General features: G+C 38.1%; 1 protein-coding gene across 3 annotated transcripts in view; it reads right to left on the minus strand.

The window, feature by feature from the left end:
• The window catches only part of ELK3 (ETS transcription factor ELK3), a 48,430-nt gene extending 35,705 nt beyond the window's left edge, over positions 1-12,725 (minus strand). For 2 of the 3 annotated variants that reach the window (XM_063308818.1, XM_063308819.1), the window contains exon 1: positions 12,308-12,722. The gene's annotated coding sequence lies outside the window, so the exon portion shown is untranslated. Of the gene's footprint in view, positions 1-12,307 lie in introns of all 3 variants that reach the window. The other variant, XM_063308820.1, reaches the window with a different exon arrangement.
• Positions 12,726-22,370: the final 9,645 nt, after the last annotated feature.

Here is a 22,370-nt window from a genome sequence, read left to right on the forward strand (position 1 = left end):
TCAAAAAAAAATAATGATAATAAAATAAAATGCACATAGACTTCTCTTACTTCCTGCCCCACTCATGTGGTAAGCATCTGTAATATACTGGCACAGCACTTGGTTGCACACAAAAGAACTTCCAGGTTCAAAGCCAGACCATATCTTTATATTTTCCATATGTCTCTCTGTTGTAGTCTTATCATGTCAATGTGGCAGTGCTAACTATTTTGCTGATTTAATATAAAACTGCTTTTTAAAAATTTAAAATACTATAGATGTGAGCAGGATCAAAAAGACAAGGATATAACTACTGCCTGTATATAACTATTTACATGTTCACTGAAAAATATTTATTGTATTCCTTTTTATCTAGCAGATCTGTACTTTATTTAAGCTTTGAAGCATACTTTTTTGCCTTGATTTTCTTGTCCCATTTCATTTATCTCATCACAAAAGTAACTTGTACAGATACGAAATGGGATAAAAAGGGAACACAGCTTTACATCCTGCTGAGAGCTAGAAATATTGTATAGTATATGGACATTCCTCAAACATTGGTATACTATAGTCCTTATCACTGGAAATCCCAAATTCAAGGACTGTTGAAATACGTTGAAAGAAAAATATGCATACATTTTCAGATTCACATTTCTAGCTTCCACTACCTTTCTGTCTCTCTCTTGCTAATGTAGTGCTGTATCTGCTGATACACGTTCTTGCCTACCCAAGCTCATGCTGTAATAAATTAGTCTAAGATGCAAAAGGATTCTTTTTTAATAATGAAACTTCAAAGATATCTTAGATTTCATGATATAAAATAGTGGTCCAAGAAATGGTCTTTGTGACTCTCTTGATTACTCTTGGAATTTGTCTTTAAAATATATGGATTATTTGACTTAAGTATAGAGATGTAAATTATCATGGAGTTTTCCAGACATGCATTGGTCAGAGTTCATCTTTTCATCACAGTCTACTAGACCCTTAAAAAAATCACTCAAAAATTGGTCTAGTGAAGCACAAGGAGAGGAAAACCAAAATGCCTTGTTATACAGATGACTAGAAGTACTTCTCCATAGATATCCACGTTTTTTTCTTGAAGTCCCAGATAATCATGGGCCCAATTCATCTAGGAGGCTACATGCTAGGTCCATTTTTCATCTTTGAGCAGATGTGATGTGATATAATGGAGGGAATTATTTATATCTGTCTTTTGTCATGGTCATATCACTCTATGATCACCACAGAGTTAATCCATGTTACCAACTTCCAAAGGAAAATTGGATCAATTCAATCAGTCTACCCCAAGAACCTTCTTGGTTTCCAAAGGATCCTTGAGGAATTCCCAAATCTATAGTGGGCAGTCCTACTGGCAATCTAGTTCCATCCTAGAATATGAAGACAGCAGCAGCCTTGGATAGAATTGTACAGCTTTTCCCTGTTTGTCAACCCAGAGGAGAAACTTAGTTTACTGAGGAGCTCTGGCAGAAGAAACACCAGAGGAGATACCTGGAGTGCCATTGCCAAAAGACAAAGAGTGAATCCAACCAAATATAAGGGAATGCTCAGGTCTGACCATACATCATGGTAATAGAAGCAGAGAAACAACAATATTTGTATGCTGTTACTGCATCCTCAAGAGTCCTGCCAGGCAGCCCTATTTAATGTGATCCAGACTCTTTTGGGAATGATGGGCTGGAAGAACATTTGTTAGGCTGCTGCAAAGAGTTTGTGAAGTATTTAGAGAATTCACTCTGAGTTGGATGTTTACTGGGCAGGTCCTAGTGATATAGTGGAGGCTATATCTTTCAAGGTTATTTGGGAGTTTGAACCTGTTACCTTGAGGAAATGAAAAGGGTTCTCTGCGTATCAGTTCTGCTACATGCAGCCTGATCTCAGTCTTTCCCAACTGGGAAACGTATCCAGGGAGTTGACGTGAGACTAGTTTCAGTAAATGCTTCTTTAGGAGACAGGGTGGTACTATTGGCCTTGGAGGCAGTTGTTGCAAAGTGATAAGCCTGCGACTGAAGATAGCTCAAAAGGAAACAAATTATCTGGATCCTTTTCAGCCAGGGTTTAGGCCTGAGTATGGAATGGAGTTCATATTAATTGCTCTTCTGGATAACCTGTGGTAGACTCAGGATAGGGGAAGTGTAATCAAGCAAGTGTAATCTTATTTGATCTCTCAGAAACCTTAATTATTATATATTTCTGGCTGTCTGCAAAGGTTGGGAGAAACATACTATTTGTAGTGGTACTCTTTTTGTTTTTATTTGTTTAGTCGCTTCCGACTCTTCGTGACTTCATGGACCAGCCCACGCCAGAACTTCGTTGGTCAACACCCCCAGCTCCCCCAGGGACGAGTCCATCACCTCTAGAATATCATCCATCTTACCCTTGGTCGGCCCCTCTTCCTTTTGCCTTCCACTCTCCCTAGGATCAGCATCTTCTCCAGGGTGTCCTGTCTTCTCATTATGTGGCCAAAGTATTTCAGTTTTGCCTTTAATATCATTCGCTCAAGTGAGCCGTCTGGCTTTATTTCCTGGAGGATGGACTGGTTGGATCTTCTTGCAGTCCAAGGCACTCTCAGAATTTTCCTCCAACACCACAGTTCCAAAGCATCGATCTTCCTTCTATCAGCCTTCCTTATGGTGGTACTTTTTAGAGTGGGCAATTGAACATCTACTGTGCATGAGGTTGCTAGGGGAGGTCACCCACTGGCATGGAAACAGCTATCATCAGTAAGTGGATTATATTCAGCTGCATATTTCAACACCAAGCCAAACAGATGGGACTGAAGTTCTGTCCCAATGCCTGGAGGCTTTCAGGGTATGGATAGGTAGGAACAGGCTTAGATGCAATTCCAGCAAGACAAAGTGGGGGCCTTCCTAGATGCACAGCTCCTGCTTGAAGAAAAGGAAGCAGCTGTAGCTAGGAGAGCCTTTGCAGGGATCTACCTTATGCTTTAGTTACAGCCTTTGTCTTGATCACCTCCCACTTGGATTGTGGTAATGTGCTCTACTTGGGAGTCAAGAATAGGCACCAGTTGGTTTGCCCATGGACACCTCTATGTTAACTGCTGCACTAGTTTCCAGTTAGGTCTTCTCAGATGGGCCCCAACTGCTTCAGAAAGCCATAAGGACCTGGTCATCTCAGCAGCCTTTGTTTTCCTCTTGAGGGTAAATTTTTAGATCTGTTTTGGTTGTCTCTTGGTGCCTGGATATTTGATATTGTTGTCATATTTTGTTTTTAATCCTATTACTGTTTGGAAATCTATAAAATGTTCATAGTCAGTAGTCATGGTAGGAGCAGCATATATACACTCAATTTTTCACATTACACTAGATAGCAAATAAAGAAGTCACTTACGACTCTTATTTTGAAATTCTTTTAATATATAAAGGCTTTCTTAATATTATTGTACAATTTAGTGAACAACAATAACATACATGTGGGTGTGTGTATGTGTGTAGAGAGAAAGAGATACGATCGATAGATAGATAGATAGATAGATAGATAAGCAAATGTTAGATCATATTCAATATTTCTCCAAACATACTTTATGACTGGAAATTGAAAGAAAATAGTATGTTTTCAAAATTGCACTTCATTTTGCATATTTAACTTCTCATACTTCAAGGATCCATCTTGCAGTCACAGGCTCTACATGGGGCTGCCCTTGAAGACCATCCAGAAACTACAGCTGATCCTGAATATAGCACTGCAGGCAGTAAAGGGTATGCCATGTTATGTCCACATGGCTTCACAAGCTGCACTGTTACCAGTTGGCTTCTGGGTACAATTCAAGGTTCTGAAGCCCTTCAAGGCATAGGGCCTAGCTATCTGGAGGACCGCTTGTCTCCATTTATCTCTGCCCATCTGATGAGGTCAGGCAGAGTGGATCTACTCCAGGTCTCATTGATTGAACAGTGTCACCTGGCAGGACCCAGGAGGCATGCCTTCTTTGTTGTAGCACCTATGCTTTGGAATGACATCCCCCACAAAGATTTGTACAGTTGCCATCCTAATGACATTCAGAAAATCATTAAAAACTTGGTTGTTCTCCCAGGCCTTGGGACAGAGTGGTTCAGGAGTCCCCATGGTTTGGGTTTTTTATTACTGGTGTGTATTCTTCCAGTTGGTTGTGATTTTTTTTCTATGTACTGTATGTTGTTTTTTCTTTTAATTGTAAGCCACTCGGAGTCATTAAGAAGTTGGTGGCCTCAAAATTGTATTAAAACAAACACACTGCATGTGTTTTACATGTAATATCAGTATATGGATGGTAGAATCCCCCGATTCACCTCTGTGGAGTCTGGCAGAAAAAGCAAATTTAAGTCATTCTATTCCACTCAAACATGATTAGGCAAAATGGTAGAAGCCAGGAAAGCTTCCTAAATTCAGTGTATGTATACACAGTCAATGAGCTTATGTTCACATCTGATGACTCTACAATATAGCAATACCCTGGGTCTATTTCAGACCTGAGATTTGGCATTCACGTGAAAGAGGAAGGCCTATGAACAGCCTTTCTCAACCTTTTGACCCTGGAGGAACCATTGAAATATTTTTCAGGCCTTGGGGAACCCCTGCACATTCAGGCTCAAACATAGGCCAGAAGTTACAAAATTATTATGTTTGTTTCATGTCTAGGCCTGTGTATATGCATTAACGGTGTTCTTAAATAAAGAATGAAAATTACTTCTTTACTGTGAAGTTGCCCAAATTTGAAATAATTTTTTAAATAAATCGTGATATCCCAGGGAACCCCTAGTGGAACCCTAGGGTTCCACGGAACCCTGGTTGAGAAACCCAGCCTATGAAAGAAGCAATGGAGGAATAAGTGCCCTCCTTTTTGGTTCAGCTGTTGTCAGGATGGAGGCTGAGTTTGAGGAGGAGGAGGAGGATCAGCCGATCACAGAAAAAGTGACAGAAAGCCTTGAACAGCAACGTCCGGAGCCACCGATTGAAAACAGACAGGAGGCAGATTCACCGCCATCTATCAGTGTGCAAGAAAGGAGGCTGGAAAGCGGGCTGAGCAGCAAGAGAAATGATTGGCTCCTGTGCGAAAAAGGTGGGACAGCCAAAGATATAAAGAGCGCCAGAAGCCAGAGCCAGTTGTCGGAGACAACTGTTCTCTTCTCCCTGCCTTGTTCTCGGAACGCGCCGCCTCAGCCAACCCCCTTACCTTGTCTGCCGACTCCAAGCCTCCTGCCTCTGCTGCCTGCCCTGCTGCTGCACCGCTGCTTGCCTCAGAGCCTTGCCTTGCTATCGGGTAAAGCCTTTCCTCAGAGCCCTGCCTTGCTACCCTGTGAATCCAGCCTTCTACTCCCGCCTTGCTTTGCCTTGCCTTGCTGTTCTCTGATTCCAGCCTTCCAGTTCTACCTGGTTTACCTTGCCCTGCTGCTGTGTGAATTCCAGCTTCCCAGTCCAGTCCTGCTTCACCTTGCCAGCCACCTTACTGACTTGGAAACCAGTCTATTCCTTATTGCCTTTTAGTTATTGTGTTCACAATTTGTAAATAAAGAACTTTACTGCACCTCTTCCGTGTCTAGTCTAGTTGGACAGGACAGCTGTGGAACAAATTCTTTGGGTGCAAAAGTCTGGATTCAGTCCTTTGCATGTCCAGATAAAGCTGAGAAAACTGGTATCTGACACCTGGTACAATAATTTACTGTGAACAATACTGAATTTATGGACCAGCAGTGTGAGTTCATATCAATTTGTCCTAAACTCTGGAGAGACCATTTCTATGGAGATTGGTAGTTCCAAAAGTTGCAGCTGTAATATTGGCAGTTCTTGGGTTACAAATTACATGGCTCAAACATTTTACTCAAGCTGACTAGTAGAATATTTAAAATTTTGAGAGGAAATATTTCTTTACACAGTGTGTAACCAACTTGTAGAATATGTTGCCACAGGATGTGGTATTGGCTGATAGTTCAGATGGCTTCCAAAGGGACTAGACAAATTCCTAGAGGGCACATCTATCAGTGACCACTACCTGGGGACTACCTCTGTTTCTGAGTCAAAAAAGTATTTGAAAACAGATCTTGTGGACTCTCTTCAAGAACCAAACCTCAGAGTTTTCTGGATTATAGTTGTGATAATAATGGATATAGCTTTCATTAAAAAAACCTCTGCTTCATGCAATTTGGAGTTGCTCATCACCTCTATTGATATTCTACTCACACATTTTCCGACTTTAACATGGCTGTGTTGAGCCCTGCTTGCACTGCATTTTATGTGCATCCATGTATATACATATATAAACATACACCAAAGCTACTTAATTAGAGCACACAGATGCAACAAAGCATTTATTACTGTATAAATTGAAATAAATGTTTTCTGAAACATAAGCCAATCTTAATTATGCACGCTTCTAGATAATGTAATTGGTTTAACAAAATTTTCAACATTTCATCATTATAACTACGCATGAATTCTATAAAGATTATTTATGTTAATTGCTATAAACAGTTAAACTGTGGACACATTTAAAGTCCCCATCTCAGCATCAAATTATCAGTTTAACTATTCTACCGTCAGTCTATAAATTTATTGTCTACAAATATATAAATATACTTGTATATAGTATATTCAAACATTTTCTTATTATGTCAAAGTCTAGTTCCAAATTGTACATACCTTCATAATTTGCTGTGTGCTTTTGTTTTAATTATACCACTTAATTGTTTTATTAGGTTTTTATTGCATTTGACAATTAGGCCACCTTAAAACTTTATAAAAGGGCAAATTATAAATCCATAAATATATTTAACCTAAAGTTTATATTTTCCTGGTATTGTATTTCTCATCACATATAAATTCATGTGTACAAAGATTATTACTAGAAACATTCTCAAAGGGGAAAAACAGCTTCTAGTCAGTTACAGTAACATATAATTTTTATACATGTTATGAGAAATAGCTGAAAGGTACCTTCTCCTGCAATATGTGCCTATGTGCATACTGAAGAGTAACATGCCTAAGAAACAATAGTAAAATGTTTAAAGAGTTGGCACACAAGTACAAATCCACTCTGCATTGCTGAGTAGACTGATGATAAATAAGTTTGTACAGAAACTGTTGCATGATGTTTTCACTTCATTTAAGAGAAACTTATACTGTAATAGAAGTCTGTTTTGCAGGTGTCGTAATATACAGTACAGAATAAAACCATTATCCAAAAAAGTTCTTTGTTATTCATATATAAAATAGTAGATTGCATAAAGATATCATTCTTAATGCATAAAAAAGCTCGTGAATATTCTTAGATTTTACAAAACATATTATTATTCTTGTCTGAGTATAGAGAATAAGATACTAAACATCCTTATAGCTTTATACAGAATGCACGTTCAAATAATTAGCATACATCATGAAAGATTATTTAGAAAAATAAATCCTTATCTAATCCCCATTAACCAAATTATTGCCTTCATTTAAATAATCCCAACATATTCAATGTTTCCCTGCTCGAAAAGAAATTACACAGCATTTCAAAGTTTACTATGTATTTCAAGTTCTAAAATTTATAGTTAAATGAGAACTGCATTTGCTTTCTCCTTGACAGTAGTTCAACAGATGAGTATGATTTTAAACTTGTGATGCAACCTGACTTAAATACTTAATTTGAGAATTGAGAGTTCTTTGGAGTATCTTTGGAGTTCATTCCTAAACATTCATACAGATACTATTCACACACTGTGAGAATGGGTAATCCAATAACAAAAATCAAATTTGTTTTTAAAAAAGGCAAACTATATACATTTTAGTAACTCTGCACTATAGCATTTTATTCTGATTCTTAGTAAAATCAATGTCCTTTCTTGTATCTTGATGTTTTACTCGAAGTTATGACTAATTTTAAAGTCATACACTAATTTTTAAGTCAGGAAAAGTCCTAAGAACAGATATGTTCTTGTCTTTTAAGTGCTTCTCAGAAGGCTCCAGTATACCATTTGATTCACTGAACAAGAAGCTTCAAATAAAATAAACTTGCATAATTATTCAAGACTATGGAATGATTGTGGAAAACAAAAATTCATTGCTACAAAAAGCTATGACAAATATGTGGTTACAGCCTGTTACAGGATTACAATTGACACAGAGGAGGCCAAGGCTTTCAGATCTCTTTCTGGAAACCAAATAACACCTGTGCTAAATGTGGCAAGTAAAATAAATATTTAGTTTGCAAATGTTAGGTAAACTTCCACATTTTGGACATGAATCAGCTATGAAAATGAAAGGTATTACATTATAAAGACACATATTAAATTGGATATGATTTAAATCATATCCTGGAGCAATTCCACCACAAATTAAACCAAAGACAACATACAAATAATCCAGTTTATTTCTTGCAGGGCAGCCCATGGAAATTCAGAAATAAGATAATATAGAAATGGAAACTGTATTATCCATAACCAATAGATTACAGCTATACATGTTAATAGAAGCACTGCACTAAAGAGGTATCTCCTAATTACATCCCACACCATCAATTTAAAAATATTTAAAAATCTTAACAGTATGACTTCCAAATTTATATATGATGAAACACAAAGAATTGTAATCAGAAAAGAAAACCAAAGAACCCTAAAATATACACAAAAGAGTTTGCTTCAGATTTTTGGCCTCTCTGCAGCCTAAATTCATAGTATATAGGTATGTTCACATGTAATTCAGGAAACAGTACAAGCCATTGCTAGCATCAGTTCACAATTCCATTCCTGAATCATGTGTATGTGTAAATAGAAGGCAAGGCTACAGTCTATACTAAATAAATTATCAGATCATTCTGTCAAAATTAGTATCAATTACGTTCAAAATTTGGAACAAAGACTGGAAATCTTTGAAATCAACTACTTGGTTTAACAATATTTAGTTGAGAAATCAGTAAACACCCAGAAAAGTAAACTGAAGAAAATATATCCTTTCTATACAGAATGCAATGTAGTATTCTTATACGAAAGGTAGCTATATTATACAAAACAATTAAATGAAGCAGAAACTAAAAAACATAGAACTCAAACTGTACATACAATTAACCTGTAAAAAGCTAGTACTCCAAATTTATTTATTTATTTATAAAATTTATATAGTTTCCCATCTCTCAAATGCGACTCTGTGAAATTATATATTGTATGAAGACACAGAACAGCTTGAGAATTGCACTCACTAGATTTTTTTTAAAAAAACATTGTATTTTCTGCTTTATTTTTGTTACATATAACTTAAATTAGCAGCAAAGTCCCACAAAACTCTACAGATAATTCCACTTAGATCCCTGGAGCACACTACAAAGTAAACAAGTATAAGCCAAACATAAGTATACGATTTATAATGAGTTTCAGGGTAAAGTTTGTCCTAGAAGTCATGAATTCCAATTAAAAATATCTAATCTCAAGTTTGAATAAAGTGGCTGTGATTAAGCAAGGAGAAAGAAGCCAGGATCCTGCGCTTTTCTGTTCAGGTAGCCAGTCAGTGGTCAATGCAGAAAATTAATCTATTGATCAACATAGAGAGAAGATGCAATGTGATTTAACTCAGATACCATCTGGGCATCGTCAATTTTCCTGCCCCAGACTGGAATTGATCAACAAACTTCATTTTTGTTCTGTTTTAAGAGCTCCCTCCTGCCAAATGAGCTCATGTACCAATTGTTGGCTGCTTTGTCTTTGTCAAAAGCAATTTACTGCTTCCCTGGCAGCTTGCTGTGTGAGGAGAACAAGCAAAAAGAGTAGTCAGCAAAAGGACACCAAAAAGAGAGCATGTTGCTGCATATTGCTGCATATTGCCTTTTGCTCTGCTTCTGCCCACTGCTTGCTTCAATCAATCCACATTAGCTACAACGCAGCCTCCATTTGATAACTTCTGCAGGAATGCGGTCCTCAGAGAAAAAAGGTTACCCATTCCTGCCAAGATCATAGTTTAAAGTTCCCTACTCACTCGAACCGTAATACAAAGTATTACAAACTCTACGGATAAAAGCCACTCTGAGACGCCACAGCCCCCTGGGATTCTACAAACAAGCCTCTGTCTGGGAATATAGCCCACTTCATTTTAGGATCTGGGGGCACATTGGAAATCTAAAGCAAAAGCAGAAACCTCTTAACACACTCCCAGAATACAGTTTGATGATAATCTCCATATGTATTTGATGGGTTTCTAGTTCCGGATTTTAAAAAAGAAATGTTTTGTGCATTAATACAATAAGAGCTGGAAAAATATCTGGTGCCAGAAAGCTCATTTGGAATAGGAAAAAAAGTGTTCCCAGCAGTGTACTTTCTTTAGAAACTAAGTAAGTGGGTATATGTAAAATTAAGTCATAATATACATATGTAACATTGTAAATTCATTAAAATTATAAAATTTGGCCACATGCAATTATAAATATTTATTTATTTATTATTTATAATAGTTTGTAATCAGATTGCCACCTTAACAGTCACAAGGAGGTAGACAGAAAAAAGATAGATCCAGGTGAGTAGACCTATCCACTATTAAGACAATCATTTTATTTATCAGTATTATCCTTATAAATTTACATACTTCATTATGATGTGCAAAATGTCATATAATTGTACACTGAGACTCTAAAAGCAACAAGTACAATTACAAAAGCAAAGCCCTTCTATTAGGAAAATGAAATGTTTCTGTTCCCTTCTCTTTAAAAAGTCACTCAACACCTCGTGACCAACGTAGCGTTAAATTAGCTTGGCCCAGCCCCTCACCCCCCACCCGTTAAATAAAGATGTAACTTGTCTTGCTTTCAACAGTAGTGGCAGAAAGGCCGAGAGGGCTTCACAAAACCCTCCTGTGTTAGGGAACGGAAACGCCTAATGAGATTAGTTGGTGTATGCAGACATTACTTAGCCATGACTAAATGGGCTCTCTTCCTGCAGCCAGTGGAAAATTCAGGGAACTTTTTCCTGCTGCAGCATCACGGTCCCTTAACCTTCAGCAAAGCCAGATCCAAAAACAACTCTCCCATGTTTCCCCCTTCCCGCTTTTGGAACCGATAGTGAACAAGTTTAAAATGGACGGTGGGCCTGTTCAGTGGAAGAAGGGGATGAGCGGGAAGGAGCCTGGCTCGCTTCCTTTCTCTCAAGAGTACAAAGGAAACCGTAAAGGAACGAATACATAAACCTGAGAAGGAGAAAACCACAGAGTTTCTTTGTGAGCTGCAGTGACTCATTTTCAAGATGTTGTCTGCTGCCAGTTTCAAACCGGAAGCGCATGGCAATTAGTCTTGCTGTTTCCAGACGAGCCAGAAACTCTCCCAACACTTCCCCCTCCTCCCAAGCCCCTTGGACGCTCTTCCCCCTCTCCTTGCAGCCCGAAACAATTTAAGCACACTCCCCTAATTCCGAGGGAGTCCAGACCGGTGCACCGCCCCCTCCCCTCCTCCCACCCACCAATCCACATTCGTTGTCTTAAAAAAATAGCCCACCGGGCTGCTACAAGCAAGCTATTATCGCCACGAGCCTCGCCAGCTCCGGAACGCACGCAAAAGCGCTCCCTCCCACGCACGCCGGGGTCGGCTCCAGACGACCGACGCCGCTCCTCCACAGTAAGGGCAGCTCCCCACGAAACTGTCACACGCGCTCTTCCCCCTCCCTGCCTCCCTAGCCTTTCACCCCCTTCAACGAGCTGCTTCCTCCGCGCAGAACAGGGCCCTCCGCCGTCGCCACAACTGAGGAGAGGCGCCTGAGGCATGCGAGGCAATAGCGCGCGGGACCCCGAGCTCATCCCGCTAGCGACATTAAGCCCCCCGCCTCCGAAGAAAGATCCTTCTTTCCCTTCCCTGTTGGTCAACGACAGGTGGGGGTTTCTCGCAGCTCCCTCGCGCCATCCCTCGCCACCTCCTCTCCCCAGGAATCTCTTCCTGCTCTGCCGGGGGAGGGGTCTTCATGTCCTCCCTCCTGCAACCGTGAAATAACGTTCCGCCAGACCCAGCTTTTGCTCCCCCAGATATGCCTTCCCCTACACACACCCGCTGCCAGATGGCACTTCGGTCAGCAGCAAGAAAAGTCGCCCCAAGACTTTCGCCGCCGCTCTCTCCAAGCACACGCACACACGGCTCGGCTCTCCTCCCCTCCCCCGGTCGCCCCAACCGGATGCCTTGCGGCGAGGCAGGGATCCCCTGGCACGACCCTTCTCGCGTTTTATCGGGAAAACTAAAGTGCCCGGGCAAGTTATTTTGGAACAGACAACAGCCCAGAAGCACCGCATTTTCATTCAGTTCCCACCTGTCTACCCCACAACCCTTTTCCTTGCCCGCAACTTCAAACTCTCTTCCAACTTTAGAGCTACGTACCCAGCGTCTGGTCTGGTGGGCTTCTCTCCAAACTCTTCTTGCTGTTTTAGTGAGAGCTGTGTGGAATCCCCCGGTTTTCCATGCTGACAGTCCTCTAAATCGCTCAGTTGCTCTTGTAATGAGATCCTGATTTGTCCCCTTGTTTCTTTCTCTCTTCCACCCGCCTCCCCCCCCAAACTAGTGTGTGCGCGAGTGTGTGTGCGAGAGAGAGCAGGAAGTTAGAGCAGTCAGACAGAGAGCCGGCTCACTTCCTTTCCTGCATTATTCCCCAGGCGGTTTGCAGTCTGTGTAAACAGGCTTTTCCTCCCTTCTCCCCTCTCTGGCCACTGATGTGCAGGCAGCATTGCTGTAATATAAGACGCACGAAGAGCAAAACGGTAACGGGACTCGGACTCACACACAAACCAAGGAACTCCAGCAGTTCCCTCTGACCTCCACCTCTTCCTGTTCTGCACCCCCGGGGAGGAGCTTCAAACCAGACCAACAGTTTTGCTCATCAGCCTCAGCTACTTGAAACATAAGGTAGCTTTAAAACAAAAACAAAGCAAAACAAAACAACAACATCCATCAACAGCTTGCTAATGTTAGCTCTAAGAAGTAATTCAACTATTTTTGGTGACTTAAGAGAAAGGAACTGCAAACACCTTCCATATACATGGTTAAAAGTTGTTAACTTGATTGCATAATATGCTGAAATCATTGAAGTCCATAGAATGCATTTATTATACTGCATGTGTACACTGCATGAATCAATACTTCTACTGATCCAGTTCAATAGTTAAAGGACAAAATACTTAAAGGACAAAAATTCTGTTCTGCAGATTTTGGTGATCACACTTACTGTTCTAAGAATTCTACTGATAGATTTAGAAGTACTTGGTTAAAGTACTTCTAAGGTATAATTTTAGAAAAATCCAAAGGCAACATTTCCTTTGAAATAATCACAATCAAAAGTCTTCCATTATCCCAGTGTAGAAATACAGTATCAGCCTAACCTATATGCTTTGCTGGGATTTAAACATCTTACTTGTATATAGAACTGCAGGCTCATTTATTTATTTAAACCATTTGTACTGAACTCCTCACCCAGAAAGGTTTCTAAAGAGATCAATAAATAAAAGATAGTACCTGCCCCCAGGCTTACAACTGAAAAATATGCAAAAGAAACAGAAACAACGATGGGGAGGGAGGACAAAATGTTTCATTCGGTGCTACAGTATACAATAATCAAATGAGCTAAAAACTACAAGTTGGAAACAGTGACTGACAAAGCTATCAAAGAGAATATATACATAAGTGGGCAATTGCCAAGCTAGTCAAACATCTCAAAATGAGGAGAATGATAAAAATGAAGCTAAAAAGAAAAGAGGGCCAAAACTCTACAAAATACTTCGAGGAATGCTACTTGTATTATAATGGAATTCAGCTTGAATACATACTACAGATTAGGGAAGATCTTATGAAGTCCAAGAAGGTGCCAGCATGATTAATAAACAGAGTGAACTTCATTTTTTAAAAATGGAAATCTTGTACAAATTAGTAGAATAGGAACAAATGCAATCTTGGGCAAAAGAAATACAAGTAGACAATACAGGGGACAAAGAAGAGGGAAGTAAGGAATACTGTATTCCATGAGAATTAAAAATATTTAGTCCAACAATATATTTTTTTTAAGAACTAGAAGCCAAATACCACCTGGGAAGGTAGTCAGACTATTTGCTGATAGGAGTGTTAAAGAAGTACTAAAAGAGAACTGAAGATTGCAGAATGATGAATTAATTATGTATATGTGTTATGATTATAGAAGATGTACAATTTTCTCAGGGAGTCTGAGGTAATGGAATAAATAGTGGGAACAAGATATAAATTAAAGACCTTAATGACAAAAATAAGCAAATAAATAGTCACCTGAGAATTTTAAAAGAAATTCAAGTGTGAAACTATTGGTCTTCCAGCAAAAATATATTTTTGTCCCTAAAGAACCTCTGTAGGATAGAACTAGAAAATAGCCAGAGTGACTCTTGATTTCAAAAATATGGAGTCAGTATGAATTGGTAAATTACAAACCAATTAGTTTAATATCTTTTGATAAATTGGTAGAAAACATTATTAAATACAACATTATTGAACATACAGAAAAGTAAAACTTGCTGAAGAAGAATCAGCATGACTTGATTCATACATCAGCAACCAATAGATAGAGGAAATCTAGTGAGCACTATGCACACAGAAGTAACAAGACAATCAATAGTTTAGCTGTGAATACTGTAACTTGTGCCATCGGTTTCTCCCATGTTTAGCATATTGACTACCTGCCTGTTCCTTCCCACTCTGCACCTGGCTTTTCTTGTTGTGAAAACCAAGCAAGATAAAGAAACCTGTATTTGCTTTAGTTCCAGCTGGAAGAAACCCTTACATCTTGTTTGCACAACATGGCAAGCCAGATTTACAGCACAACGGACAGCTCATTACCCATACCCAGTGTGCAAAAGGAACCAGCAAGTATGAGCCAGAGCATTTGCAGCTAAGCTCTAACCCTGGCTTGTTGTGCTGTCCAAATGTAGCCATTAATACTGACTTTCAAACTATTTTTTTACAAGTCCTTCAGTAAACAATCTAAGTAAACTCAGGAGTCATGGAATAAGACAGGAATTGTTGTTGTTTTCTCCTTGGATGAATGTGTTTCCTCCAGGGGAATGTGGCCAAAGCCACAAGCCAGCAGTAGGTAGGGTTATAGCAAAAAACAGTCATGGAGAGAAACAAACACTAATACATGCATCCATCCATTCCACTTCCTCTCTGGTACAGCGCTAGGAGATTTCTAGTTTAGAAAAGGTAAGAAATGGAAAAATATAATAGTGGTTCACCTAATTACAGAGTGCATGAAAAAGTAGATGAGAGATCATTTCTATTTCTTTCATAACACTGTGAGGTGAAAGGTCCCCTGTGCAAGCACCAATTCATGTCTGACCCTTTGGAGGGACGCCGCTTTCGTGACATTTTCTTGGCAGACTATAGAGCGAGGTGATTTGCCATTGCCTTCCCCAGTCGTCATAACGCTAGGAGTCATCTAATGAAACTGAATGGCAGGAGATTAAAGACAGACAAAATAATATATTCCTTTGCAATATTCAAAATTAAACTATGGAATTACTGCAACATGATCATCTTAAAGCTTTGTGTTCTTACATTGCCCTAATCTAAGGCTTGTGTAACCATTGTTTATTGACTAAGCCACTATTGGATGAGCTCACTCATCCCAGCAGTGTTATTCCAATAGCACTGTACCTTGGTTCACTCATTCAATTGGTCTTCAATTTGGGTTATTTCCAAGTCAAGGGTTATAGGACTGCAGCCTTCTTTAGAGAAGTAACAAGAAGTAGAGTCAGACAGAAGTGACTTTATTTGCAGCTTCACAGTACCTTCTGAAAGAAGAGAAAACCTCTTTCAGTTCCTTCTCCCTGCTTTCTGACCTTTGGTTTATAATACATACACAAGATACCATCAGGAAAATATATATAATCTGCATCATCTTGCATGCATCAGTACTGTGCCAAAGATAGCCAGGTTCACTCACAGATTTCTCTGCTCTGCTTCTACTATGGGTCAGGAAATAATAAATTCCTGTATTCCTGGATATATATAGGGCACAGCCAGTTGTAAGTTGTAAATGGAAGGCAATAATTAATGCTCTTAATTTACCATTATTGGCTTGCCTTTCCCCCTAATTGGCTGCAAAAAGATTATGCTTCTAAGAACAGGAGGAACATAAATCCAGCATTGATAAAGTCACCTTCCAATAAGCATGTCCCCTCTAGAGCAAAAATGGACAGCTTCTGAAGGGCTTGAGGGCTGCTTCCAGCTTTCAGGAGCACTGCAAAGGTCTGCAGTGATATAATAGAAAAGACTATGGCTTTGGGTGGTGGGGATGTTGTAGGAGTGTTAAGGAAGGGAAGCAGTTCAGGAAACCTCTCAGAGGCCAGCTGCTATCATTCCAACTCCTAAAAACCTATCATCCAGCTATTATGCTGCTGAATTTCAACAGTGTGATCTTGGGACACTTAGGGGCTACTTGTAGTCTGTGGATTCTTTATCCTGCTCTAGAGAGAAAAAATAAAAACATATTGAGCCTGGGAGAAACAACATGAAACAATTCAAAGAAAGCTTTTTTGATTTCAGCTCTTTTGTGCCCAGATTCTTCTGAGGAAAGATTTTGTTGAAGGACCACACGTTGAAAAATGTGGTTTCAGGAAATTTGTGGCAATTAATAGATATGTACTTCATTGCACTGCTGCAGGTCTTAAGTGATCATCCAGAAGCTAGTAGTCTGAAAAGCCTAAAGCTTAGCTGTGATGAATCTTTCCTATCTAGTGCCCCACCATTTTAGGAAAACTGAAAATTATTGATTAATGGATTATTACTATCTGTGTACTCTGGTTGAGACATACAAAACACAGAGCACAGGAATGCAATCATCCAGCTCCATTTACAAAAAAGAGATAAATGGTCACAAAGTAATAATGCTTTTGCCCCATGTGCAAGCATAATTTCTGCAAGCTTAGATCTTTCTGCCCAACTATAGGCTTTGTTTTTAAAATCTTACATTCTTGCAGCTGGCAATAGAATTCATAGTAGGCACCAATTATTAATAGATGTCCTTTTTGGCATGTTTATCAAATACATTCTAATGTGTTAACTTTAATATATATATATATTGAGTGTATATCAAATACATTCTAATGTGTTAACTTTAATATATAATATATAGAGAGAGGCTTATACTGAAATACTTATCAAGCAAGAGGAAATCTAATGACCTGCTGGTAATTTTTGGCTACTGTTTATGTTTGAACTTTTCTCTTTCTTTCTGTAGAAACTTCCGTATCCCCTTCCTGTGTCCTACAAAAGACTTTACAATGCTGAACAAAAAATGCAACATAGGCAGAACTCCACCTTTCTCCTTCCTGCAGGGATATCCTTTTCCTTGTAGAATTGTTAGGAATGTTCCTATCAAAATATTCGTTCATTATTTTTCCTCTGTACATTTCTGAATTTATAAATCTGTGCAACTAAATGTATTTTCAAGCGAAATAATCATTATTTTCTAATTAAATTCCCTCAGAGAAATGCAGTCTAAATCTGTTTCAAGTGACTAGTGTTCCAAGGTTTTATCAAGAAAAAGACCAAGAAAAACGTGAACAGTTACTTTTCACTGGACGATCGATTAACAGGAAAGAGCATTTGGGAAAAGGATGGGATTTTACCTGTCCAACAATACTATATAGATTTATCAGTTACAGGCTGAGCTTTTTGGGTGTCATATCTCCCTTTTCTCTCCAAACTCAACAGTATTTATCAAGGCATGACATTATTCTCAGCCAGTTCACACAATCTTTCCAAATACAACTTGTACCTTATACACATGGAAAAGAACAGCCAGAATTATGAATCATAACAACAAAATTACAGTTTGCATGCTTCACTTAACACATGAAAGAGTGGTGGTACTCCTGCTAATTGCAACCAGTACCTAAGGTAACTGTTAGCTCAGTGACAAAGTTTCCAAGTTGTTCTACTTCCTCATCTTACCACTCAAAATAGCACAATTCAACACAGTACAAAATTCATAAACTAATTTTTGAAGCAGAAAAAGACCTCTCTTTAAGTGCCCAGCTGATGCAGTTTCATCCCATGCACATTTACTCAGAAGGAAATTTTGCATAGTAGGACTTACTCTGTTTTTAATTTTTTCATTGCTTTTAATATAAAGAACATTAAAAAATCAGAAATGAAGAACCTAAATTATAACAAAAACAAATGCAGAAAAAATGTAAATATATAAGAAACTTAACAGTTTCAAATGATACATTAAATTAAACTTGGCCATAGAGAAAGATTTTTCTTCTATCTTAATACAAAACAAGTTCATGGGTAGAAAGTGAACACATATCAATTCAAAATTTTAAATCAGGTATGGCAGAGTCTTTCCATCAAAATAGTATTTTTAGCAATGGTCCATGTGCAGAAGAATCATGTTCTTCATAAATAAGTTCCAAATTTTCAACAACATAATTAGCATGTTAACAAAAAGACAACCACAGGGGAAGCTGAAAATATTGGGATTTATTATCACGTTTTTGTCAAGCTGGCACTTAACATATGTAAAAGATGTAAAGAGCAGTTGTCTTAGTCTATTATACAAAATCCATTGACAACCGGGTAACATCTTCCTTAGAATCAACTAAACTGCTTAATAGTGAGAAAAAAAAGATGATTTCTTCAGAAATCTTATGCAGACTGGATATTAAGCAGAAGGGCAGGCAAAGAGAAGAAATGGGACATAATACTAGAAACCACAATGATCTTCAGATGCTCTATACAATATGTTTAGTTAGGTAAATTTTATAGGACTGGATCAATTTCATACTGATTCACCAATGCTTTGAACGGAGGCATATTTGGACTAAATTAAAAAAAAATAGAACATTTTTTTATGGTTGATACTTAACAGAAACGTACTAAGCCATGATTTATTTAACCATGATCTATTCAGTAAGCCACAAATGGCTGGATTTTGACAAGTGAAACCATGGATCATGATTTATAAGCCATAATATTTGGGTTTTCACTGCATACAAAGACAAACCAAACAAACCACTTTCTGGCTTAGTGCACTGTATAATCCCAGCTGAAGGCTGTCCCAATTCTTTGAAGCTTTCCAGCTTGAAACACAGACAAGAACAGATGGTGAGAATGTAGTTTGCTCATATTCTAAATATTATTTCAATTTATAATTATTCTATATCACAGCAGACAGTATATAACAAAGAACAAAATACAGCAGTTTACACAATCAGGGAGAAGAGAGAGAAAACAGAAAACAGTCATCAAGCCAATTGACATTCATAATATTTGACAATTTAAATTTGAATTAAAAAACTGCCAACTAAAATAATCAAGGAGAAATTAATCAGCTGTTAATTCCACAAGCAACTTCAGAAAATTTGGCTGCATTAAGCATTATTTTTGAGAACCGGTCAGGCAAAAAATAATGGGCACAGAATTAATCTGTTAACCAGGAAAAGATTTTATAAGGGGAGCTAACAGCTAGCAATCTATCTCAATGCAAATCACAATGTAGCAGAATATGAACCAGAAATTTTACTGTTCCAGATCCACAATGACAGTTTCTATTAGCAGATGAAATCATCCAGAATTTGCTGTGTTCTTGCTTGAAGGTAAGATGTCAAAGTGCAGGAGCACAAAGGCTCTGTGCTATATAGGTACAGTATGCTGCCCATAATAACTCTAGTCAGCCATACTATAGAACATGGAACGCGTACACTGATCCATATTCTGCAAAGGGGAGTGCCTACCTCTGGAGCAAAAATTATACCAAGGAAAGCACATAAAATTTAAACACTACCACTGTCACTCCCAACCATTTTCCATAGATTCTTCTACTGTACGGCCAGTATTCAACTCCTAATGATGACAGAACAATGCGTATATTCTTTATCTTGCTGTACCACCACTATTTCTATTTTATGATGAAAAATGAACTGCTATGTTCCAACAGCAGACAATATTAAAGGTGACCAATTTAAAGGTCACAGAAAGAATTACTACATAATTTTACAGCAGCGGAGGTCCCTCAACTTGCCCAAAGTTATTTATACATTGTAAGATTTGCACTGATTTCAATAATTAAGTAGTGACCATGTGTGAATCAAGAGCCAGTTTGGTTTAGTGGTTAAGGCAATGGGCTAGAAAGCAGGAGACTGTGAGTTCTAGTCCCACCTTAGGCATGAAAGCTGGCTGGGTGACTTTGGGCCAGTCACTCAGCCCTAGGAAGGAGGCAATGGCAAACCACTTCTGAAATCTTGCCAAGAAAATTGCAAGGACTTGTCCAGGCAGTCGCTGAGGATCAGACACGACTGAACAGTCAAAAAGAAAAAAAAAGTGTAATAGTTTCTACTGATCAAACTTTACAGAAATAATTTTTGATGATGTCAGGCACAATACTTTTCAGATGAAGCAGATAGCACATTCCCCTGCTAGATTAAGCAATAAAATGTTAAACTGTTTCTATACATTTATGAAACAACATTAAAAGAGATGCATGAAAGCATATGTATGCAACTTGCAACTTTTTTTTTAAATGGTGTCAAATGTATACACGCATTTTCTTTTTTTCTTCTACTTACTAGTTGAACAGAATCTATTCATAGCCTACCTTCTGAAATTTATCTGTATTCCTAATTAAGGCAATCTGTTCTAAATCTTTAGTAGAACTATATATTAGCCTAGTCCGTGCTGTGGAGTGCTAATTTATAATGCAAGGAAATTCCAGACCAGGAGGAAAACTAATAATTTGCTTGAAATGAACGTTTATGGGCATATTAAATAAATGTGTGCGTTTCTATAGCTTAATTTTTCTCTTTTCGTCAGTTGTTAAGGCTATAATAAATTGAATATATTTTTAGAATTAATTGATGTCAGGCTGAGTTAAGAGTTAAAGCTAACACTGTTGATGTCTCTTGTGGTGATCTGCTCAAGGATAATGAATGGAAGGAAATGGAACAATATTGTCCTCCCAGAATAGCATGGCTGAAGTTTCAAGGTAGCACATGGTTCCCTCTGAACTGGTTTTAAATATTAAATCTTGGATTTTTATTGAGCAATGGCCTAATTCTGCAATCACACTCAGTTGCATCCAAAAGTTTAAGCACTCCTAGTCAAATTGTCTATTTCAATGAATCCCTAAGTCTGTAGAAACTGACACAAGTCTATGTGGTAAAAAGGAAAACATGACATCTTGCTGTAAATTTGACTACTACTTATTTTTTATGTGCAATAGTTTATAGACTCAAAATAAGAAAATAGTGAATATGGCAGGTCCAGAGGTTTGGACAACCTTTCAGGCAGTACTTTGTAATACCTCCTCTGACAGAAATAACAGCTTCCAAAAGTTTCCTGGAGCTATCCATTTGTCTTTCTGTTCTTGTGTTCTATTCTTGCTTTCTGGAGTTTTTCCCACTCTTCCTTGCAGAATTTTTATAGCTCAGAAATGTTCTTAAGTCTCCTTGCATCACTGCATGCTTGAACTCTTCAATAATATTCAATTCTGGGGACTATGATGGTCATTCCAGAAAATTTATCTTTCTTTCATATAAGCACTGTTATGGTTGATTTAGAGGCATGTTTCAGATTGTTGACTTGCTGAAATATCCAACTTCTTTTCAGTTTCAATTTCCTCACTAATTCTAGGACATTAGCTTCCAGGGTATGTTGATATTTAATTGAATCTTTCCTTCCACCCACCCACATTTCCTCTACCACTGTTGCCACATGACCCCAAAGCATAATAGAGTAATCTCAATGCTTAACAGTTGGCAAAGAGTCAAAATATTTTATTTCAGTCATTGACTAGACTACAGTAAGATAGCGGGATAAGATTAATAAAATAAGATTAATGAGATAAAAATAAGTTTAAAATGCAAGGCAAATACAAATAAATTAAGAAATATAATCAAATCAACCTGTTCCTGTCAAGGTCTTGACAGTTCTTGCCAACTATTAAACAGAATTTGGTGACATTATATGTAATGGTATGTGGGAATGGCCTTGGGAGACAGGAGGAAGAGCCATAGCCTAAACAAAAGGTCATGCAAAAGAACATGTTAGTACTCATGGTTTGTGCTTCTCGTCTGGACTACCTCAAAGTGCTGACATTATAAAAGAGTGCATCACTCGGATCAGCTAGGAGGTAACTAGATAAAAAGAGTAAGTGCAACCTGAAACTTGAGGTTATAAAGGTGTAATAATTTTGTCTCAATTTGTGGTAAGATTGACAGTAGAGAAATACGTGGGCTATTTTTTCCAGAGCTCCTGATCAGCTGGAAAAGAGTTTTTTTCTTTAAATGCTGTACCCTTTTTCTCAAAATCTTGTAGTAGTTATGGTGGAACAATTCAAATTTTGTTTCATCAGTCCATGGCACTTTGTTCAAAAATATTTCAGGCTTTCTATTTACCTACTTTAAGTGATTATATTTTTATCTAC

Source organism: Candoia aspera, chromosome 7 (genome assembly GCF_035149785.1).
Source record: "Candoia aspera isolate rCanAsp1 chromosome 7, rCanAsp1.hap2, whole genome shotgun sequence".
In the NCBI taxonomy this organism is placed as follows: Eukaryota; Metazoa; Chordata; class Lepidosauria; order Squamata; family Boidae; genus Candoia; species Candoia aspera.